Source organism: Thermobia domestica, chromosome 1, assembly GCF_964235325.1.
Source record: "Thermobia domestica chromosome 1, izTheDome1.hap1.1, whole genome shotgun sequence".
Classification (NCBI taxonomy): domain Eukaryota; kingdom Metazoa; phylum Arthropoda; class Insecta; order Zygentoma; family Lepismatidae; genus Thermobia; species Thermobia domestica.
In genome coordinates this window covers 66,930,502-66,956,801 of record NC_137454.1, presented here as the reverse complement: position 1 = coordinate 66,956,801, position 26,300 = coordinate 66,930,502, and the positions used below count along the sequence as shown (strand labels likewise).

The window sequence follows — 26,300 nt, the reverse complement described above, 5'->3', positions numbered from 1 at the left end:
GTGTCAAATTTGATATTTTCCTATCCAATTTAAAGGGAATTTTGCTTCATGAAGACATTAGGATCAACCTATTCTTACATTGAATTTGTAGTCTTTTTTTTTAAAAAAATATTGTATTTCTTTTAACCTGCACACATGTTAAGAGTTATGGGCTCAAAATTATTAAAATTAGGTCTCTTATTGAACCTATTTGTCGTTTTCTCTTACCTATACCTGAACGTACCTTTTAAACTCTTAATCCTACCTCTATCACAATTTCATTTTAAAAATAAGCTTAGGGTAGAAAAATTATTTGATTTTTAAGGTGGAACAAGTTGTTTTATGAAATTTAGAACTCTGAGATTCGTTCTTCGGAAAGCTTGGTTTCCAGGTTGCTTCACTAATTCAAACACAGTAATATATCGTATTGAAAACTAATTTACTAGAGCAAATGAGTGTTTTAGTCGAATTTGCTTCAATTGAAATATCGTAAACTAAACATGGAAAAATATTATAGCGGCTATGTTTGCATGAATTATTTGAAAAGAACGACAAATTCGCCTCTTCACCACAGCAGCAAGATGGTAAGGATAAAGATCCAGAGGTCATAGAAAGATGTAGATGTTAAAGTTTTTTTTCTAAATTTGATTGTACATATTGTGAACATATTTTCATCATTAAGCAACTCGAAAATTGTTTCTTGTATCCACTAAATCGAAAAACTTTTACAAAACACTATGAAAACTACTAATATTTGTTCTACGGATTGCAGAAATTATGTCAACAATATTCATTGTTTTGTTTCCAATTTTGCATGATCCTGAATTGAATCAAATACCATTGTCTATTATTATGGTATTATGTTCTTCCTCTGTAAAATTATTGATTGCAAACAGTTCAGCTTCTGATGAAATTTCCTGTTGATTTCCAGGAACTACAGGATGGAGCTGGATAAGGATCACGAAATATGTGGTAACCGCACCAGCTATCTGTAAAAGTGAAAGAACAAGAATAAATAGAATATTCAAATTTGTGATGCTAGTAGTAGTTCAACTTTAAGTTTTGAATGTGGGGTAAGACTATTTGAACACGTATATAGGAAGAACGAACAAAGTAAAAAACTTTTCACTTGAAACACTATTTAACAAGCTTCATTTATTTTACATAGCTACGGAAAGTTGTAATCATCCCACAAATTTGTAATTATCCACTGTAGTGTAACACACACAGAGTGGATGGACAAAAATATGGAAATATCTAGTGAAATGCATTAGTGATTTCAAATTTTTATTATAGCGGAATTTGTATGTGGTCCTACAGTTTTAACCCACATCGACTACCAGTACAATCTCTTCAACATATAGCAAACTTTACTTGTAGTCGAGATAGACTTCTGTACAGTTGTCAGTGAATAACGTCAGAGCTAACATTATTCGCACGAGGTCTAATTGCTGTGACCATTTGATGAGTATATCCAAAAAAACGTGCCGGAAGTGGTTGGTGTATCTTGAGGCACAGTATCGAAGACTACCGCACATACTAGGTCTAGAAAAGGAAAAAGAAAACCTACATCTGCGGAAAACCAGCGTAAAAGGAAATTTGTGTTGAGTCATAGGGGCAAGGTGACATTGCATATGAATCATGATTATGATTTTACTGATTATGATTATGATGACTATGATGATTATGATCATGATTATGAAGACTTATGATTTGAGAAACATTATAAGTCACCCACTTGCCGAAAATGAGCTTTAATTCTTGGAGGGTAGCTACACCGTTGGGTTGAGAAATGACAGAAGTCGCGCTAGTAATTCGTGCAGTATCGACCTGTAACAATTGTTCGTGAGTTGAGAAACGCACAAGTCATTGACTTACGACATTTCTCAACTCAATGGCTGACCCGGACAAATCCACTGGGAACAAAATTAATATAGGTCTGGAGCACCAGGAGGCAGATGAGTGCGAGAGACAATGCGACTGCGCAGACACGAACAATAAAGCACATCGTATTGGTTTCGTGTATGTCAGTAGATAGCTAGTGCGTGCCAGAATGTCTAGTGTGTTTGTGGTATGTTGTTTCTGAAGATATGTGACCCTCAAGTAATAAAATAACGGAGAGACGCTTGGCCGAATCCACGAAAGAAAGGACTAAGAAATGAATATTTTTAAGAAATGAATGAGTCGATATCTGTAAGAAAGCAAGACTAGAGCAAAGCAAGAGACGAGTAAGAAGGCTGGCTGAGCTGTTGGATAAAGGTGAAATTCCAAAAGGCAAACACGGTCAAAATACGAATGCAATGCAGCACCACTGCAAGTGTTTAGGTAGGACATTTATGAATATATTTATATACGGAATATATAAATGCATTCCCAACGAAGGTAGTGTATTATTTCGATAGGCAGCGAAAATATTTAGATGTAATACCCAATGTTCGAACAATGCATGCTCTATTCATGTAAAAATTTTCCGATATCAAAGCGAAGTATGAATTCTATAACAAATTCTTCAAAGAAAATTTCAACCTTTTGTTTGGCAGGCCACAAGCTGATACATTTAAAATGTATAAGGAATTGAAAGTGAAACTGAAGAGCCCTCACTTAGACGAAAATGACCAAAAAAAAAAAAGAAAAAAAAAGAAAAAAAGAAAAAAGAAAAAAACGGCGGCTGAAAAGCTTATTGTTCAAAAAATATTACAGTACATACCAGCAGAGTATCAGGACTTTTATCAATACATTTTGGAGTGGCCAACGTTTAACAGAGGTGCTGCAGAACATCCAGTGTGTCAAGATCTTGTTGGAGACGACTGAACGTGTATGTTTTCGAGATAATAACTAATCTGCAACATTACACGTATACCATAGAGATGCTTTAATTTAATATTTTATACATGTATGTGTGGTATTTTGTACAATACTCGTGAAATATACCATGGATTTCCTTTTTATAGCAATGTTTCGAAAATTTGTACCTAAACTAACTTAACATATTCTACCCTAACCTAACCTAACTTATGCTAATATTCTCCTGATCCTGTTGGGTTGGGAAATGTCATAAGACAAACATATTTAATATTTTTGGGTACACTTATTTCTCGACATAACAGCTGTTTCAACAGCAGCGATAGTCGGCCTACATGGCCGTTATATGCGGACGTGAGCGCAGTCACTTTAAATAATTATAACTCTGTGTGTAACGTTTTTCGCCTCTCTTGTAAAATATAGTTTGCATGACTTATGACGTTTCTCAAATTAGTGATTCATATGGTTATGACAAAATCTAAGAATATTATGATTGTAAAAATGTCTGTTGAAGTGAATGCTGTGTTCACAAAACCTTTCAGTAATAGACTGGTGGAAAGGGATCTCCACAAGCACTGTATTTATGGACGAGCTGGTATTCTACATTCACTCATTAGTGATAGAAATGCTAATGAGATGAGACAGTGTTGACAAAGTCATAAAGTCTGTTGATCAGATCTTTTGATCGGATGAGTCAACCTTAATATTGTACAAAGCAAAGCTGGGATTTGGTGATGCTTTTGGCAGCCAAATCATGACATTCTGTCGAATCAATCATTACCGTACAAGGTTGAGTCATTGTCAATGAGTATGTGACCATTGCGAGCTACTAGGATCATCCAATTGCTCAAATTTTGATACTCAATGGTGATGTTGTTAACCAAGATGACAAAATATCTGCTCACACCTCCTACATCGCCCATGATTGGTTTTCTAAGGAGGAAGATGAAATGCACATGTACAATGGCCTCCACAATCGTCCAATCTAAATATAATTGATTTCTTGAGATCAGTGACAAATGCACGAGTGCACTATCCACCTCCATTGTCGTAAAGATAAATGGCAAATAACTTATAGGAGTTAGGGTAGAATGTTCCCTTGAAACCATATATTAAAAGTATTTATCCATTCTGAGGAGACTGAAAGTTGTACTTAAATCCAAGGTTATCCTAAGTCATACTTGTGAAAGTAATATGTTTGGTTAGACGTTTCCATGTTTTAGTCATCCTTGCAGGATGAAGGCTTCACTAATTCTGGTTATAAAAATTGATAGCGTTCGCAATAATTTGTGAGCACAGAAAACGAATCAAATGATAGGTGTACTTTTCCATGATATTTGGTAGATATTCACCACCACCACCAATAATAATAATAATAATAATAATAATAATAATAATAATAATAATAATAATAATAATAATAATAATAATAATAATAATAATTGAATATTGATTTTAATAAAGTCATCAAGCACTGCCTTAGATAAACTGTATTATTGTAAGAGGTAGACTCTTAAAGCATAGGGTTACCAGTCTGAGTGAAAATGATATCTGCAAAATGAAGAGAATAACAACAGTGAACCATTGACTATATTGTTTTATAGGTAGGTAGGTAGCTTTGAGTTTACCACCTCATCAGCAGGAAGGCTATTTGAGAAATGGACCTACAACTTAATGTGAGATCCGAACCACATAAGGTCCCGAAGACATCCATCAATGAATCCTGTAAATTTCAAAAACAGCACTTTTAACAACCTGGCAGAAGTTTTGTAAATTACATGTAAAATTACATAATCACTATTGTTTATGGAATATTATCCTATTTTCCTGGTTCGTTCCTACATGTGTACAGTTCTTGATTAATTTATATATCTTAAACTACGATGAAAAAGTCTCATCCTCGGACATTGGAATCCAAATAGGTATCATACCATCCAATCGATGACAGCTTATGAATTTTGAAGGTACAGAAAGGTTTTGCGTTATCCAGTTGTACCCAATATAGAGGACTCTTTTCTTTTATCTTGTGATATTAATTTTGGTATAATTAAAGAGACTGATTAAATCTGTTCACTTCTTAACATCCAATAAAGACTGGTAACTAATTCAGTTTAAGTTATGATCAATCAATGTATTCCATAAGGAATATTTTTCTATAGATTATAAAAAAAAATATCTTGAGAACATTCAAGAACATACTTTGGCAACTCAGTATTTACGAAAAAAACGACATACGACAAAAACAACGAGCCTAGACAACGATGAATCTTAATTCAATCACAACAAATCATAATAATATTAATGTAAAATAATAATGAGTTGTGAAAGTTCTTGTTATTAATAGGTAACAAGATATACAATTCTCTGTACTGGTAAAATGTTAAAACCCCAAGTTTAGATGTGAATTTCTAACCGCAAAAGCGTATGGTGGAAATGTCCTACTAGCATACTAGTCCAAGGAGCCTAACCTCTCTTGTGTATGTTAATGTGCTAGCCAGGACCAAGTGTAGCATACGCATTTGTGAGCACAGCACACGTACAACACTTAGAGGGTTGACGGAAGTTTTCGCTTTCGGAGGGCAAACTTTCTTTTTGAATCTCATCCATAATCTTTTCTTTCATATTCACCTTCATTTGAGCTTCGGCCCTAGTATTCATCATCACTATGGCGGACTCTGGCAACTCACTTGGACAATCGAATCTCGGTCGACATTCTGGCTTACCACAAACGCTTCATGCTAATCCAAGCACTTCACTATCACAACCGGCATACCGAGGACCATCCACTCGCACCCGGCATTTCTCGTGGGGAAACGAGCCTTTGCCAAACACATCTAAAGATCGGCATCCATCTAACGAGTCTACACAATCTGCGAAACGTATACGGTCCCGTTCACCTCTAGCTTTAATGGATATCGAGGTCGATTCACAGCATGACCCTACTGCGGTGTCTTCAAATTTCGTTTCAACACAAGCTAATATCGAACTTCATCACTTCCTTCTTACTGACTACGACGTTAAATATACCAATCCAAAAATGATCTTTCTTCAAATAATGAAGTACGTTCCTCGAGTACGGGACACCCTAGCTCAAATAGTTAAGACCAAAAATGGCTATATTCTTATATCGAAGGATCCAAATTTTGGAATAACTATACGGAATAAGGCTTCTTACGAAATCTTTGATAAGAATGCTAAACTGTCGAAACTAACGGACAAACGACAGAAGCAGCCTCCGCCACCTAGAAAGCCACCTTTTCTATCAGTTGTGATCAAAGGTGTTTCACCCGATCTAACAGATGCAGAAATTCAGGAGGAACTTAAACAAGAAGGCATTTCAGTTGACAAATGCATTCGCATTAGAAATAATAATGGCCCGACATATCTACTCCGCGTTCTGTCACAGCGACAAGACACAATTGATTACCTTCTTCGTTTTGGTGCACCTATATATAAGCGAATACATCGGGTTGAACCGCCTAAGACTAACGGACCATTACCGATTCGCTGTAAAAAGTGTCAGATATACAATGACCACAATACAGCCAACTGTCCTAATCAACCGAAATGTGGCTATTGTTCGGATGTTGTCATTACATCTCTGAATCTCATAAATAAGTGCCAGCTTGAGGTGCTTGATTCTATTGGTAGTGACCATCATCCAGTTAAACGAACGTTAATACATGGACTTCCAGCTCGTCCTGTTATTGCGCCTCGCTCCGTCTTGAGATACGATAAGGATCATTGGCCTGAATTCCGACAAGAAATTGAGGATACTCTTCAAAGCGTAACACCACCTACCAATGATATCGACCTCGCTTCTTGTCTCAATACTATAACTACTGCAATCCAATATAGCTCTCAACATCACATTCCAATAGAACAAGCTCATCCTTATAAACCGAAATTGCCTCCAAGCTACCTCGCACTTGCACAGAAGGCGCGACAACATCTTCGCGATTATTATCGAACAGGAAACCGTGAATCTCTTCAGCACCACCGTCAATGGCAACGCACAGTTAAGAACTATTTGGATGCATATAAACGCAGGAATTGGATTAAAACCTGTACCAACTTATCTGAGGATGCACATCCTTCTCGATATTGGAAGCGTTTCAATCAACTTGTTGGAAAGAACACCAAAACTACCTATCCTCTCATTGACCATGGCACACCTCTGTTTTCGGATCAAGATAAAGCAAACGCCTTTGCTACTCAGTTACAGTCAGTATTTACTCTCTCTGCCGCTTCCACACGTTCAGAACGGATAAACATATCCAGCATCCCTGCTCTGCAGCCCTCCACAGAGCATGTCATAGATACGGAACATCCTCTTACAGCACCTATCACCACTGCTTTACATCACACCATACTAAAGAGGAAAAAGAATACAGCACCAGGAATTGATAACATCTCTTACCGTCATATCCAAGAAGGTCCACCATCATTACTGGGCCTCCTTGTTGCAATTTTCAATTTCATCCTACAAACTGGTTACTATCCACTGGCATGGAAAGTATCGAAAGTCTACATGTTTTACAAACCAAATAAGCCTATATATTCTGTCAGCTCATATAGACCAATCCAATTTACTTCAGTGTTTAGTAAGCTACTAGAAAAAATTCTCGTGTGCCGGCTTCATTCATATCTGGAAGCACGCAACATATTACCTATTCATCAAGCAGGCTTCAGACCACGTTTCTCAATTAATGATCAATTGCTTCGCCTTAGCACTATAATCACAAACCAGTATAACAAAGCATTCCCATCATGTCTTATACTCATGGATTTAGAAAAGGCTTTTGATAAGGTTTGGCATTATGGACTAATTCAAAAAATTCAGTCACTGAACCTTTCCATATGCTATTTGAGGCTCATTCATTCTTTTCTTACACATCGTATTGCTTACGTCACTGTTGGTAATGTGCTCTCTTGGCCTATATTTCCGTTTACTGGAGTTCCTCAGGGATCAGCTCTTAGCCCCTTACTTTATATACTTTATTCTTCCGACATATCTCCAACTCCGCACAATGTATTTACTTTTCAATATGCAGACGATACGGCTTTCCTCGCTCTTGGCAAAACTGTACATCAACTTAATACTGCTCTTCAAACTACACTCAATAATTTCATCACCTGGTGTAAGAAGTGGCATCTAACGATCAACGAAGAAAAAACCAAGCAATAGTGTTCTTGCCACACGTTCGAGAATTCACAGGAACCCAACTCTTTTCCGAGTCACCGTAGATGGATATCTTATACATCCTACATCGACTGTTATTTACCTAGGCGTGGTCTTCGATTCCAAGTTCACCTGGAACACCCACTTGAAGAGGCTAACAGATAAGCCTAAAAAAGATTGAATCACTGGAACAACTTGGGGCCTAAAAGCGGATGTCTTGCTTCACATCTATAAGGCGTTTCTCCGCCCCGTCCTCACTTATGGACATACGGCCTGGTGCAATGCTTCTGCTTCATATTATGACAAGCTCTGCATACTGGAGGGACACGTGAGTCGTCTAGCCTAGCCTTAAACTACAATATCCCACATGGCTAAGCTATGAATATATCTCCTTTTCGAAAATTACAGAACATCTTGCAGAACTACGTATTAGATACGTCAACTCTCGCATACACACAGATCATCCGCTCTTTTTAGACATCCTTCACTCCGACGCTCTCACCGACTCCACTTTTCAATACAAACTTTCACCATTGAATATATTTGTATCTCTATATATGAACAACACGCACCTGACACCGGACGAACGAGAAATCTACGACATTTATTTCATTGGTGATCACATTCCTCATATTTTTCCATTATTGCACAGAGATCCTCACCATTAACAAGGGCGTCTCTTCCTCCTTAACTAAAAAAAATATATAAAAAAATGTCCAACTAGCGTGTATAAAAGTAAAAATGAAAGAAAATATTACTGAAAATGCTAGGACATTTTATGAGAATATTGGAATTTAGAATAATGTGCAAGGAATAGATAAATACGGTTAAGATAGAATTTGCTTATGGAGAACAGAAACAGAGAGTAACATAAACGAAACTGTGAAACTAATAAAACGAAATTATGTTGTATGCTTACTGACATTATAAATACATAAATATTAGCTAAGAAACAATTAAAAGTTTGGGTTTCCATTAATTAATTTCTAAAATGGCTTGAGTCAATACGTTTAGAAATTTTAAATTCTTAAAATATGAAAACAGTTTCTCTCTTTATAGGTCATTCTTAGGATTTATAAATGTAGAATTGAAGAAAAGTTTATTTAACAATAAAATTCAAAAAGTGCTTCTCTTAGTTTTCGAAAACCAGATTTCACTGACTTGGTGACCTAGTCTGAACTACTGACTCTTTTGTGAATTTCTTGTTTAGATACTTATGAGTAAACGGAAATGATGATACGCAATTCCATTTGCTTGTACACTCCGCATCAAAAAAATTGCGACAGCTAACGCCGAGCAGTTAGGCCACCCAATATACATCTTCTTATCCCATAATCATGTCAGGTAAAGAGATCCCCTCTCTCTCCTTTCTTCTCTCCTATACTAAAATTAGCTGACAACATGAGCTCAATTCTTATTTCAAACTACACATATATTAATTTCGACAAAATGATATAACAAAACCGAGACGAAACAAGATTCATAAGTTGATGTAGGGAGAAACTGAAACACACACAATGAAAAATTGAAACCAATGGATGTCTATTACACAGAGATTCAGAAATGAGGCAGAGAGAGAGAGAGAGAGAGAGAGAGAGAGAGAGAAGAAGAGAGAAAAAGAAAAAGAAAAGGGAGAACAGATAAAACTGTGAAATTCAAACGTAGTAAGAAAAAAACTAATATTATAAAGTTCCGTTTTCAGAAATCCAACAATAATATAGAAATAACGTTTGTTTTTACATATTTTTTCAGAACTATTCGAATATATAGAAGATGCTTTAAACATTCATCCCGTCACCATCTCTTAAGTTACACCGTCAAAGTGATATGACAGAAACCATCTCAGGTTCGAACTTCATCTAGGTTGAAAATTTGATCGAGATTGGTTTGGTGGTTCAGGAGTCATTAAGTTTTATTTAGTTTTATATATATATATATATCTCCCTCTCCCATTCCCCTCCCCAAGTTCTCCCGAGAAAGTGAAGCGATAAAAATCATCTCAGGCCCCAACCTCACCTATGTTAAAAATTTGATCGTGATTGACCCTTTGTTTAACGAGTTATCAAGTTTAATTTATTATTTTTAACCCCTCCCTCCCCTCAAACCCTAAGTTATATCGTCAAAGGAAATAGATAAATACCATCTCAGGCCGTAACTTCATCTATGTTGAAAATTTAATCAAGATCGGTCGGGTGGTTCAAGATTGATGAAGTCATAAAGACATTCACTTTCATTTTCATTTTTTTTTCTACATTTATCTCCCTCTCTCCGGCCCCTACGTTGCACGGTCAAACTGGAATGATAAAAATCCGTTCCAGATCCAAATTTTATCTATGTTGAAAGTTTGATAGAGATCGGTCTGGTGGTTCAAGAGTTATTACGTTTTATTCATTTTTATATATCAACCCTCCTCTCCTCCTCCTGCCCCTAAGTTTTACCGTTAAAATGAAATGATAAAAAGCTTGCTTATCAATGTTCAAAATTTGACCGAGATCGGTCGGGTGGTTCAAGAGATTAAGAGTCACAAACATTGTTACTTTCAATATTATAATACAGGTTATTATTATTATTATTATTATTATTATTATTATTATTATTTGTGCTACGTTTGAACTTGCATGGCGAAATTACTGCAAAATATGTTTTATTCCTTTATCTTTTCCTCGATTGTATGTTTTTCTTTTATCAGTGGACACTAATTTCTCTCTAGAACATCGAATAAATCAATTTCGTTGAGCACTTTGTTGGAAATAACGTTACATAAAGAAGCCGGTTCGTTCCAAAGATCAGGGCCAAAGTAAGCAACATTTAGCTTGTAATTTCAGTTGGCATGGTAGTGTAGGGGTAACGTAATGCCCTTATGAATAATACAACTATCGAACGTAGGTTCAAATCCTGTTCACGCCAAAGTTAAATTTTCTGCAAAGTGATTGTGATGAATCGACTTATCATACTAGACAAGCAATACATAAGAATGTGGAAACAAACACCTGTATCATAATAGAGACGATTTACGAATTCTGGTTGGGAAAGAGCAAGTGAATTACCGGACAATCAAAGACATCATTGATCTGCACTATACACTTTACGTGTTATCGTTCTCAGAAAGAAACATTACACCATTGTTAAACAAAGTTTGGCCAAAGTAATCGGTGGTGTAGTGGTAACGTGTCAAACTTCCAAATGGAAGATCTTGGTTCGATTCCCCATTAGGTAGTATGATTTTTTCGCATAAAATAATGGCTGTAGAGATTTATCTTCTGATGGAGAATTTACAAAGCATCACTGGCGATAGTTCGAATAAACAGCGTGTGCGTTCTATATCACACTGTAATGATAAGTATGTTTCATATTCATATTTGTCCCCCTTTCTCTCTTTCTTGATGTTTCTCTATCCTGTCTTTGCATCCTTCATTCTCCCCTTTCTCCCTCTTTCACACACACGCACTTCATATTCCAAAGTTAAAACAAGAGCTCGATATATCTGGTCTGGAAAATCTTGTTAACTGTTAACTTCGGCGTCGTGTTTTTCGTGCTCTGGGGATAACATCTCCAGTCCTGGTCATCTCTGACGAAAATACTGTTTAAATGCAAGGGAACAAGTAAAATCTCTTTTTTATCCTCTGGGTTACGGAGTCAGACGAATTACCGGGTCACTATGGATTTGAATCCTTTACTTAGTGGTGGTCTATAACCTAACCAACATCATCCGACTGACACAATGATCCGTTTGAGCTCTTAACGTGTTAATTCTATCTGTGCAAATTACGTTATATGCGGAAGAGATGAAATCAATGCTGGATGTTTGGAACAGATAAACCTTCGGAAAAGACTAGAAAATGGTAACCTCTTTGGTTATTTGAAAACAAAATTTTATTTATACTTGTTCGACACAAAATTTGCTCCCATCCTATAATTCAATATGTTTTTTCTCGTTGAAATTTGAAATATGCTACATCTATGAGGAACATAAACTTTTGCTTTCCAACATTTGTAACTTTTCATTACGACAGACTTTGGACTTTTAATATAGGGTATTTCTGGTAGAAATTTAGCAGTAGAATAGAACTCTTTCTCTTTTCTTTTCCTTTAGTTTCGTTTCTGTTTTTTTTCTTTTTTTGTTCAGTTTGCATTAGTAGTCTGAAATAGAGGATATGACCAACGCTATTTACTGGGGTTATTAAAATGTGTTTTGGAACAGTACTTTCAATGAACACTACCGAATTTGCAATCGAGCCACGCGGAAACAAAGCATGTGTGTTAAACTGTTAAACTGTTGACATTATCCTAGATGTATCTCAGAGATCTACAGTTCTACTTGAAATTGAGTATGCAATCCATTATGAAAAGGACATAATTAATGTTTAAAGCATCTTCTATATATTCGAATAGTTCTGAAAAAATATGTAAAAACAAACGTTATTTCTATATTACTGTTGGATTTCTGGAAACGGAACTTTATAATGTTAGTTTTTTCTTACTACGTTTGAATTTCACAGTTTTATCTGTTCTCCCTTTTCTTTTTCTTCTTCTCTCTTCTTCTCTCTCTCTCTGCCTCATTTCTGAATCTCTGTGTAATAGACATCCATTGGTTTCAATTTTTCATTGTGTGTGTTTCAGTTTCTTCCTACATCAACTTATGAATCTTGTTTCGTCTCGGTTTTGTTATATCATTTTGTCGAAATTAATACATGTGTAGTTTGAAATAAGAATTGAGCTCATGTTGTCAGCTAATTTTAGTATAGGAGAGAAGAAAGGAGAGAGAGGGGATCTCTTTACCTGACACGATTATGGGATAAGCAGGTGTATATTGGGTGGCCTAACTGCACGGCGTTAGCTGTCGCAATTTTTTTGATGCGGAGTGTACATTTCTCTTACATTTGCATTGGTCCTTAATCATAAAATTATGTTTGTAAAATATAGTGTTCTTCGAAATGTACAGCGTGTTTTTCGGATTTTGTCAATAATAATAAAAGAGAGAAAAGTTAATTAACTTTTAACACTTACTCATTTTTACTACTTACTAAATAATAGTTCTACTACTTACTACTTAGTTAATCTTGAGTAATAATAGCATTTAAGGAGTTTCTTATTGCTAAGCAATACTTTTGAACAATTAATTGTAACTTCAAACACTTTAATAACGCATATTCAACAATGTATCGTATATAATTGATAAAAATGCATTTTTCTTTCCAGGTATTGCAGGATTTTGTAAATACCTAATAATTAGTCATTTTTCTTTCAGAATTTTTAGAATTTTTCAGTTAGTGCGATACATAAATTTAATGAAATTTAGTAGTTTATATAACTCCTTTTGAGCTTACAGAAGTACCAATCACATTTTGTAATGGTATAACTAGTTCCATTGTCTTGGCAGACACGCAAATAATCAGTTCATGAATTTATATAAAATAAACTGAATCAGAAATAAAAGTAATATAGTCTAATTTTTAACGTTTCACTAAACACAATTTTAAAGGAGAAGAAGACGGTAGGAAAGTGAAGTTAGTAGAAAATTTAAGGTAAGTGAAAAGGTTAATAGAAAAGAAACAAAAGGAGCTATATTGATTGATTATTTACGTTCTCTATTAGTTGCAGGGCTATGCAGGACGTGACCTGCTTTTTAAAGTGTGGTCTGAACCACTATAGAGCGTTAAATAATTTCCTACCGGGAATTGAATCTCGGACCATTCACCAAAGGCACACATTCTAGCACTAGAGTACGAATGAGAGCGTGAAAGATAGATTAAAACAAAACATAATCATGTTTAGGTATCAAAAAAATTACCATATAATCTGGTTGATAAAATGTGATATTTTGCAGTGGGGAAGAAGTGAAGCATATCTGTGATGGTCCGATAATATTTGAGCATTTGAATGAATTGATAATCAACAAAGTCCGTGGTAATTTTGCTACAACGTTGTTTCTAGAACGACATAAGAATTACACATAAGAATTAAGTGTTTGAAGTTACAATTAGTAGCTTCATCATACTAAATTGTTACTTATCTACTCCGAAGCGATGAACCTACTTTAATTGGTGCAGGGAACGTATGTAATTTATATTCTACTCTAATCCACAGAATTTCATTTCAAGTAACTGTGTTGCGGAGAATAGATACCATACATATCCCCAATAACCAAACAATGCAATAAACGATAAAATTTCTTCACAGTACCTTTTTCGTTTTTTCTTTTTGTTCTTTTTATGAGATCTTGTACTAAATCATTTTAAACAAACTGTATGAAATAAAACTATAACATACCGAATAAAGCAGAGTTAAATCCAATGGAAATAACCCACATGCAGTGAACTTTGGCTGCTGGTGCATTAGTTGCATGGAGAACAGTTGAATCTGCAAAACATAGAATAATATAGGCAATCGGCAACTATATGATATTTATTCTAACAATAGAGAAACGTAGGGACATAGTTTCAGAACATTTATTCCGTTCCCGATCCTTTGACTTACAGAACCAGGACATATACCAAAGGAATTTTTCCCATAAGAAATATAGGGGAAATTATTAATATGTTCTCACGAAGAAAACAGTATATTGTTGAGATATTATACATTGTTCAAGTTAATAAAATACATTTAGACAATGCTTAATACTAAAATAAAGAAATATGAAATCAATTAAATGAAAAAAAGAAGATTCAGTTTCACTTTATCTTCTGAGAGTAACCGAATGCCTACTAGGATGATGTTAAGAGGGCGGAAGATTTGCACGAAATACTGTACTTACTCTATGATAGTCGTGTCTTTGTCATGAAAAAGTCATAATTTTGTATTAAGAGATGTCATAACTCACTGGGATCCATACAAGTTCTATCATGCGAGTTCTATTCCTAACAAAGGTTGTATACAAAGCAAAACTTTTTGTGCCAAAACAGGACTTATTCCAAAGCCTTTGTATACCGTCACATCAATATAAATAGGAATATTCATTCTTATTATACAGAGGTTGTTCAGCCTACGTTTGGCCGATTTCGTTCCTTCCACCTCCCGGGCATAATGGACTCACCCGACCTGACTCGTGGTGTCCTGCAGTGTTGAGCAGTGGCTTCCTGGGAACGGAGTTGTTTTTCCACGCGGACGACAATAACGCACAAAACAGGACCATTGTTGTGAGTGTTGTGTTAAATTTGTTTCCAAGTGTGTGACCAAAATGGTCTGTGACCAAAATGCCGCCCAAACTAAGCCGGTTTTGGGAAGGCTATGTTGCGGCTCTTTATGACGCCCACTTTAGTGTTTCTGTCATTAGAAAACAGTGCAAGAAGAATGATTGCAATATCAGTTTAAGTGGAAGAAAAAATGTTATTAAAAAGTACAAGGGCAACGGAGCTTCACCATTTGGATCACCAACGAAGTTGCCTAGGAAGTGGGGATGCACCAAGGCCACCTCCACCATGCAGAGGAAACTTCGCAAAATGGCAATGCAAGAAAATCCGCCAACACAAAGGTGTATGACTAATCGTCATGACGTGTCTTTGGGGACTGTGAGCCGGACGTAACTCCATGAACTCAAGCTGGAAAAAGTCTTCTCACGGATGCCCACCAAAAGGAACGAAAATGTAACACCCGGAAGCTGTACGAACGGCATCTGGCAAAACAAAGGTGGATGTGCGTCGTAACGCTCGATGAAGCATGGATTTACCTTTCCGACTGCGGCAAACCGAGAGCCATCATGTACCGAGAGAAAGGCGCCAAGAACTTCAGAAGATGAGTCCGTGTCTGTAAAGAATCCTTCCCAAAAGGGTTCATGGTCGTTACTGGCTACTGTTACCGAGGTAAACTGAAGATTCGTAGGGTGGCGAAGAACTGCAAAATAAATTCGCAGTATATTCAGGAGCAGATCATGAGGCCGATCTACGAGCATGAGATTCCAACAATGTACGGAAATGACGCCAATCTGGTGCGCATTCACATGGACAACGCCTCATCACATACCTCACGATCGTCCCTCGCATTCTACAGGGAGATGGAGGAGGCAAGTGGTACACAGTTGATACCTTTCAATGAAGTACCTGTTAAATCTCCAGATGCAAGTCCTATGGATTATTTTGGATTTGGATTGCTGAAGCGGGCTTTGGGAAAACGGCGTGTGACAACTGTGGAAGGAGTTTGGAAAGCTGTGCAAAGAGAATGGGACAAGATTCCCCTCCCAGTTCTTCAGAGAAGCCTATTACAGTGGGAATTACGCTGTCGGGCTATTGTTAGGAAGGCAGGGAAACACATCGAGCACTTACGGACCTGGCGCCATGGATTCTTCTAAATTTTTAATTAAGTCGAAATTAGCCAAATGTAGACTGAACAACCTCTCTATTCCATTATACCAAAATAAATGGTATGGTTCTATTTTTATAGAACTTAGGTTATTTTACGGACTATAAAGGGTGGCCGATTTTAATCTTTCCACGAAAATATCTTTAAAACGATTGAAAGTAAATGAACCAAACAAAAACTCAAATAGGAAATACCACGGGGCAAATCGAATGGTGATATTTCGGTGTCCCCCAAGGCCGCTCTTCATGGGGCCCAAGTTTAACATTTTAAATGGAAAGATGGGTCGAATTATAACTCGTTCGATAGATCTTTAAAAGCTAAAAAGCGTTAAAGGAAAAGATTTTTCATATGGGTCATCGTATTCAAAATGGCTGCAAGATATGTTGCCTCTATTGCATAAAAGTCCAGTACCGGTTGGAGACAAATGAATAGAATAAAACTCGTACGGGAAATCACAGATGATATTTATGATTCCACGGCTCGAGATGCAATGGAGAAAAAGATTGTTAAAGTAAAAGTGACATGGTGCAAAAGAGGAAATCTAATTCTTAGAATATTATCTTTCTGATCTCCCTCCTTAATTGGGTGAAGCGGGAATGAATGGTAAAATCTCAAATGAGAACCTCACGTTTACTTGCAATAGGTATTGTTTGTCTGAAACACTTGGGTGTACAAGTGACTGGAACTGTAATGAATAAAAATAAGGTGTAATTCACTTGCAAGTTTATCACCACTTATATTGCAAAGTGTGATTGGGTGGGAAGAAAGAAGCAACTGAAATGAGAAGCAAAGGCTTTAATAATATATTAATGGAACTTTCCTACAATTTACCCGCCCTTTCGCCCCTGATAATTAACGCAATGCGTGCAAGATGTTTAGGAGGCATCTGCATTAGTATGAATCGTTTCGTTATTATCACAACTGAAATTACCGCTGAAAGTTATTCGGAATTTAAGCGTGGACAACTTCTCAGTGAAGTTCATTTCTATCACATGCAAGGAGACATGGTAGGAGAAGAATCGAACCAGTATCGTGCAGACGACTGTTGAACAAAACCAACGTTTGTACACATTGTTCTACAATTGCATTGCTCGACAAGTTTTCTACGTATTACAGTTGATTCATTTTTACATCAAATCATTGCCTAGAATTTCACCTACATTTTTCCCATTACAGAGATATCTATCTTTTATAAAAGCACATTTCATATATATATATATATATATATATATATATATATATATATATATATATATATATATATTTTTGCGTAGATACAATTTGCAAGAACTAAGGTTTTCATTTGCAATTTCACTGTTCCTTCCCGCTTCACTCACTTACAAAGGGACGTTGGAGTGATAATTTTCTAGGAATTAGATTTTCTCCTTTTCATTATAGCACTCTCACTCTAATCATCTTTTCGTCTGTTGCAACATTCTCGAGCCATGGAATGATAAATACCGTCTGTGATTTCCTATTCGAATTTTCGTTCTGTTCATTTATCTTTAATTGTTTTCATGTTAATGGTACTGAACGTTTTATCTGATACAGGTAACATGTCTCGGTGGTCATTTTGGAAACGGTGACAAATATGAACAATCTTTTGCAACAGCACTCTTTAGTTTTTAAAGATATGTCAAACAGGGTATCAATCACCCCATGTTTCAACTTACAATGTTGAAGTTGGACTCTGGGTCCCCATGAAGGGTGCGATGAGGGGCACCGCGAGTATACCATTCGATGTGCTCCATGACATTTTCTATTTGAGTTTTTGTTTGGTTCATTTATGTTCAACCGTTTTCATATTAGTGGTACTGGACGTTTTATGTGATACAGGATACATACCTTAGCGGCCATCTTGAATACGGTGATCGATATGAAAAATCCTTTGCTTCAACGCTTTTTTAGTTTTTAAAGTTCTAACAAATAAGGTATCACTCGCCCCATATTTCTATTTCAAATTTTAAAGTTGGGCCATGGGTCCCCATGAAGGGCGGCCTTAGAGGGCACCGCGACAACACCATTTGATTTGTAACATAGCATTTCCTGTTTGAGTTTTTGTTTTGTTGATTTATGTTCAACCGTTTTCATATTAGTGGTACTGGACTTTTATGTGATACAGGCAACATATCTTGGCGGCCATTTTGAATACGGTGACCAATATGAAAAATCTTTTGCTTTAATACTTTTTAGCTATTAAAGATCTATGGAGCGAGGTATCACTCGACCCATGTTTCTATTTAAAGTAGGGCCCCGGGCCCTTATGAAGAGCGGCTCTGGGAGGCACCATGACATTACCATTCGATTTACCCCATTGTATTTCCTATTTAAGTTTTTGTTTGGCTCATTTATGTTCAACCGTTTTTGAGATATTTCCGTGGAAAGATTAAAATGGGCCACCCGGTATAACAATAATTTCCTTTTATATTGCAAAATATGTTCAATATAAACATAACCGACCTTTTGTTTTAGGGACAAAATGAGAAGAATATTCTATGGACATTAGACATAAGAGACAAGAAAAGTCTGGTTACCTCCGAAATGTGAGTGTGCAGAATACCAGAGAAAAGTAGCTGGGTAGAACAGAAATTGAATAAGAAAATGCTACAAATAGTGTAGGAAAAAAAGAACAATATTAAATGTAAAAGAAAAAACTAACGAATACTAGTTGAGATATTGGATAAGGAGGAACTGTATCACTAGGGACGTGGAAGAAAGTGCGGTGAAAGGAAAAAAGCAATAGGAATCGCAAACGGCTACAGTTGATGGAAGGTATTAGAACAACAGAAAATGTGTACAAAACGAAAAACTTCACTGAAGATCGTGGTTCATGAAAGTTTTTTTCAGTTTGCAAAAAGTGATCTACTAATAATCACAGAATATCTACAATGATGATGATATGAATCAGTGCAATAAATTTAATAGACGAAATCAGTAGGCTACAATCTTAAGTCTCATTATCGCAGCAAAAATGTAAGTTAAACATTACAACAAAATAGATTAAGGAACAAACGGACCACAATCTTTGAGACATTTTTCTAAAGATAGATTGTTGAAAGTACTCATACACCAGATGGAGCTACGTAAGACAATTAAACTATCTATCGTAGTGTGCCACTGACATGACAACATGAAATCAATTGGCTTTAGTATACCCAACAAAAATATTCGAATCAAAGCTAATATAATATTTATAGGAAACTAAAGTAAGATGAATTTTGAATGAACGTTTTGTGTAGAACATTTTAAGACATTTAATAATTAAAATCTGAATGCAAAACTACACACATGGAGTATATATGCACACTAATATATCATTATACGGAAGCCTTACAAGTAAAGGAAATTTTGTTGTAAAAGATACGCATCCAAGGAAATGTTTCTTGAAATATAATTACTATAATCATTCAATCAGTTTTCTACCTAGGTACCACGAGAAATCTAACACTTATCATAGAACGATATCAGATTTCTATAATAACTGTCGATGTACTTAGCTACTGCAAGTCAACTAGTCTATGACAGTATCGATTCATCCTTCCACACTTCACTACCAGTGACGACAGTATTTGAGAAATTGTAGGTACTTCAGTCCGAGTCAGATCATGAGATGGGAGAGTAGCTTATCTGGTTTAAGATAGTTATCTGATGATTATTAATTTGCAATATATGAGATACAAAGTATGAGTTTTAATTTTTAAATTATTCCGGAATTGAGCCACTACTACGCAAGCTAAAAGCAGGCGAAACATCCTTTCGTATGGACGAAGGATGTTTAACTAACGGAACTGTCAGTGATTAGCTGAATAATTTTATGGCAAACAGATATGAGAGAAGATGCAGGGAATTGGCATATTACTATGATAAATTATTGAACTCACATAATGCCTATATACTAAAAATTAAATAAATAAAAATCTATTAGTTCAAGGTTAGTAGTACGCGAGAGAATATTCTTACCTCTTACTTGATTCACCTGATTTAATTATACCAAATATTTTCTCTTTCCTGGATAAAGTACGTACTTACCTCTTCCTTCGTTTCGGCATCCAGCCATCGTGTAGCATATTTGTGAAGGATTATCCCAGTTCGTTTTGCCTGCAGAAAGAGACGAAACATTTACAAAACTAATCAGAAGCACATAAACAAATATTTTGAGTCCAACGCTTAAAACAAAACAAATATTTTGGAATTTTATGGGAAAATTGACGATAATCAATGAAAATAAATCCATCGCGATCTTCTGGATTATTGCAGTTTATTGTTGTACTTTCTATTACATGGGAAATAAGGATTTGTTATTGCAATTTCATCTTTAAATTAGTTAAGTAACATAGGAGTGAAGGAATCATATTTTAAAGTAATCTCTGTTCCCCAAATATTACTAAATTTTCACAAGAATTTCGAGATAAACTAAGGCTAAAAGTATCTCAGTACTTGTCACGTAAAGTGCATTTAAGAAAGTGTTTAGGTTCATTGTATATCGTAATACATTTTGCTGTAGATAAGTATTATCAACTTCATTAATTCGAAACTTTACTTTCTTCTTATTATTATTTTTTGCGGTTCTTATTATTGTGCCCGACATGATAAAATACAGAGATGTTTGTTTCCGTCAATCCACGTTAACATATCATAATTCCACATCTAATATGTCATTTCCTACAGATGACATTCTCAAAACGCTAGAAGTCCAGTAACTTCGACAATTATTATTAAAGTGTAGCATAAAATAAATCTTGATTTATGTTCTAATTTGTCCTCTCATTACAAACTTATTAACCAAGTGAATCGAATGTGGAATGCTATTGTTTTAAAGACCAACTACATTATAAATTCTACCTCTTACCTGACTCTCAAGTGAATTTGCACTGAACACGGTAATTATCATTGGTATAAGATACTTGAAAATCCATTGTACTACAAGAAACAAATAATTAATGCCTTCAAAATACTCCTCTCCATAGAAGCCATACATAAAACAAAATAAACTGGCAAGAATGCCAAAGAAACAGACCATAAAAATGGATAATAATTGTAATTGATACATAGAAAGAACTTGTTCTGAAACGTCACATAGAAATGTGAAACATTTACGAAGACAAAATAGCATAGGTGCTGTTTTCAACGGTTTCAATTTAACAGAAATCTTTTCGTCAAACTTCGCATTGCTAGAGTATATCTTCTCGACACAAATGCTTATTTCGTCATCGCTAAGGAGCTTAGGAATTCTCTCATTAAGGAAGGAAAATCTTTGATTTAGCAGAAGACATAATCCTGAAAACTGAACAGCAATAATCATTTGATTAAAAATTATAAGAAATAACAGGTAGTATTCGAGACAACAAAACAATCCCTCCAAAGACAAATGTGAGAGGACTTTGCAAATTAGAACAGCAAACAAAATACTAGTCAGAGTCAGAAATTTGAAAAACATACTCTTTTGTTCCCTGGCTGGAAACCTCGAAAGATCATCAACTATCTGAATACTCCTAAACAACGATGCAAAGTGTCTCATTTTGAAAAGATGAAAGTAGAACACTGACGATCCTAGACTAACAAGCAATATGACTTCACCTTGTTGCATAAATCTCTCTGTTGGATTGTCTACTGCATTTTCTATCTCAGAAAGTGTGCCATGAATGAACAAGGTACATAAGACAAGTACTACTGAGTGGAAACAAATGTAACCAACCATTAAAAGCTTGGAAAACACTAAGTTTTTACGTCCATTTCTATTGGTTAAAGAGAACGGCATTAAACCAAAAATCTTACTGGTGTAGAATATAGGTAGAAATGAGAAACAAACACTAGATGGACCCTTTTCTTCAGCTGCCATTTCGAAACACGATTGATGCCTAACATTCGAAGATATCCTGTACAATTTTGTCCGAAAATCTGGTCGCATGATTTAATATCTGTTCTATATTTACATACCTCTTTATACGTTAATGGATTCTGTTAATAGAAATGTGAGTACTTCATGGAACACACCTCTTATCGGCTACAAAGCAAAGGGTAACGCATTGTGAAGGCAAACTTTGAAAGCGGGAATGTTCTATCCAAGTGAGTAGGAAGAGGATGGGGAATAACAAGACGGATATTATTGGAAACAAATGTTATCTTGTAAGTTAAGGTACTAGATATTGATTACTCATCACGTCATGTATCTTATTACCTATTTCAATCTGCAATTAGAATAACTTACATACATTGTAATGCCAATCATTACATACACTCTCTAGCTAAATCATTATGAACACCCCTATGTTTTGAATGAAGTAGTTGGGCTGACTTAACAGTAATGGGACAAGCAGAACTGCTGGCCAGACGATGTGAGTACTATGTTCAAATTTTAATATTCGGGTCCCTGTCGGCTGCTCACGGAAAGCGTAATGATCACCGTTGTAAAGAAAGAAAGAAAAAACACAAGAAACAATAAAGAAGAAAGGAAAAATTGTTACGAATAATACTGTAAAAGCAGAAAGTTTATCTTATCTGCTTTTCGGGGGTTGGAAGCCTTTGTATTAGATGAGCGACAAGCGAAGGCCAGTATATTGCTCCGCCAGAGCCCTATCTACCACTGTTTAAGTTCAATACTTACGATCTATTAATATGTTTTAGATATTCCTTGAAATAACAATAGCGATCTCACTCGATCAATCAGTGTAGTGTCTCTATTTAGAATGAAGAAGGCAAGCGACATATCGTAGGGCAAGCGACATATTGATAGGGACCAGACAGCTGGGGAGCAGCATCTCGGAAACAGCTCAACTTGTCGTACAAGCACAAGCTACTGTGTTTAGTGTCTTCGAAAGATAGAAACAGGACAGAAACATTGAAATGAAATAAAGTCTTTTAAGTTTTACGTCCCAAGGTTATGCCGACTAGGCTAAAGGAGACGGTGATAATAAGAAATGAAGAAAATGGTGGAATGAAGAAAATGAGAGGAAACGGGAGAACCCCGAGAAAACAAATGCATACAGTGTTTGCAAACCACAAATCTCACTTGACGCGAGCAGTAACACGCCAGGTAAACCAGATGTGAGGTAACCACACCTCATTGAAAATGACGTCGTTGACTGTCGAGGTTGGTAAAACGGGCTGGGCAGCAAACTGTACCACAATTGGCAGCAGACTTTAATAGGGGATAAATGACTGTCTCTGAACACATAGGTCAAATTATTCTGTTAGGTATGAGCCTCTGTAGCCGACATCCTATACGTGTACCAATGTTAACTACACGGTATCTTTGATTACAACTAGAATGGACATATACCCATTGTTACTGGATCGCCGAGCAATGGTACAACTTTGTAGTCTTTCTTCTAATATTTTTGAATTATATAAATAAAATTTCATACTACCTCGTTCTAACTAGAATTGAACCCTTTATGCCATGAATGTTTAAGAGGCAAATTCTACTTTTTTCGAAATATTGAAGATAAATTTCAAACGTTTGTCCACAGGCACATCCAAACTTTTCTTTGGGAAAGGGGATCTATTTTGATTTTTGCTTTAAATTTTAACGTAAAACAGAGATTATAAAATACAGGTATCAAAAAATAAAATATCTTACATTGATGATTAAAGATAGTTAGTCTTAGGACGATTTGTGGATAAAATATAATCTAATTAATATTCTAATTTGATTCATCACCAGACTGTATCTTTGACTGTAAATGAAATAGAATAACAAAAACTTAGAATATTTATCGTGAAATTATTATGTGCATTTTACTTGTATATTTTAGTGCGTTTACACTTTTCATCTTTTAAAATTTTAAATTTGATGTCTTAGAGAACGCGAAATTTGGGAGTCGAAAAAAAAATACCTAGCGGTGGATATCTAACTAACTTAATGATGATCACTATGACATATTTGCTTCTCTGAAAGCTTATGCAGCATTGTGCTTGCATCTTTTCTTTGGTTTATCCATATAATGTTTATTCAGGATCCTTTTGATCAATACTATATGTACCTTGAGCGCAACATATTATAAGGTAATTAAGTAAAAGTTGGAATTAACCTTTACATGGAATTTATAATCCAATTTGACGTTACTAGTTTTCTTTTAAATAAGATGAGTATTCTAGTCAGTGCTCGTAGATTTCCTTAAGAAAATTTCCCTCGACTGACTCAAAGTTTCCCCTTTTCTAGTCAAATTGTCCTTAGATTGTTAACTGTCTACTTCCTGTGACAGAAATTAAGAGATAAGATTAATTTAGCTATATTAAAGGAAGTACCAACCACATTTTTTTGCTTCTATTTCTTCTAAATGTTTGACCTTCGTCGTAGTTAAACGGTTAGCGAACGCGCCTTTGGCATGGGAGACTCGAGTTCGATTCCCGGCCGGAGCTCATGTGGTTCGGATTCATGCTAAGCTATAAGTGCTATTCTCATATAGCATCGCTGTTGAAAAGGACGCTAAACTGAAAAACAAATCTAATCTTTTAAATTTTCCTCCACTTCTTTACCAAAAAATGATACACACAAATATATTCAGCTATTGTATTGATTCATTTCTGGAAAAGAAAGAAAAATTTAAACATTTATATTGCTCAACCAGTTTACGTGAAAATTTCCCTGGATTTTCACGTTTTATCGAAAAAATGCCGTTTTCCCTTTTTGCTAAATTTACTTACAAAATTTCTCTAGATTAGGGGAATTTTTCTCCAACTAAAAACACTGATTCTAGTTCCAAATCGACACTAGGTAGGCGTGCAATTTATGCTCTGTGTACAATTTATAATTTGTAAGGAAATGTATTTAAGCATTATATCTTAAAGCCATACAAGTAGTTCTAAGTCTTTGATAATATATCTCAGTCCCACTGAACTGCTAGATTGGAGAGAACTTGACCAAAAAAAAAAAAGGTTTGAAACTGAAATATCACGCCATTGTCAATAAACTGCCCATGACATACAGTGATATCTAGGGAAGAAGTACGGGAGAAGGAAGAAGTGAAGGAAGATTGTTTCAACTATCTAGCTGCGTCACTTCGTTGATCTCGCAAACTGCATGACAATGCTCCAGCACACCCGGCTGTTGTTGCCAAATCTGTAGTGAGAAACTTTGGCTTTGCGGAGATTCAACTCTCACCCTAAAGCTCACATTTAGCACTGCAGCCTTGGAAACAATAGTCATGTGCACTGGAGTATCTCCATGCAGGATGCGAGAGCAACTGCACACTTACTGAGGCCGCTTCCAACGAACTAATGAAGCTACAAGTTGAAACTAACACATCGTTTCTTTCACAAATGACACTATATGCCATAAACGGCTTATTACCAGTAATACGCAATATCTGTATCAGGCCAAAAACTTGCAGAAATATCCACATATAATTACACAGCTATCACATATTGAGATCGACGAAAGCTTACGCGTACACGGCATTTGGACTATTATACATTACATAGAAAAATTATAATGTGATTTGGTATTAAGTACCATTCGAATTCAAGACTATTACTGACCCCCCCCCCAAAAAAAAACAAACTCAGAAACAACTCACCTCTTGATGAAAGTTTTCAGCACCACGTAGTATCATCAACAGTGGTAGAAGATGAATGAACAAGTATTGCAAAACTACAAAAATATATGGATAATCTCCAAAATCTTCAATTCCATGAAAGCCATATATAGTAAAGAAAAGTCCTAACACGATACTACAAAATATTAACATAATTATAATTACTAACTGTATCTGAAATACAGATATGATATATGACGAAATATCATACAAACAGGAATAACAACTTCGAAGACAGTTCATAGTTGATGAGATGGTACTTTGAGCCACCAGAACTGCAGAGTTTTTGTTATATGTCCATTTATTCGTACAATATTTGGTTCCTAACTTGCTTTCGTTTTGGAATGTATCATTACATAAAATTTCAAGAAGCTGTTGATTCACTGCATAATAATTTTGTTGTAATAAGTAGCAAAAGATCGAAAACTGCGTACTTATAATTAGGTGACTATACATAAACAGACTCATTGGTAGGAATTTCAACGTGAAAACTTTTCTATCTGAAG

The 26,300-nt window shown here is 35.6% G+C and overlaps 1 long non-coding RNA gene across 1 annotated transcript; it reads right to left on the bottom strand.

Moving 5' to 3' along the window:
• Positions 1 to 799: 799 nt before the first annotated feature.
• LOC145666112 (uncharacterized) lies at positions 800 to 20,384 on the bottom strand. The gene is made up of 3 exons (XR_014127691.1): positions 20,288 to 20,384; positions 14,234 to 14,323; positions 800 to 968 (listed from the first exon to the last, which is right to left on the bottom strand). It is a non-coding gene; the product is annotated as an uncharacterized LOC145666112 (long non-coding RNA).
• Positions 20,385 to 26,300: the final 5,916 nt, after the last annotated feature.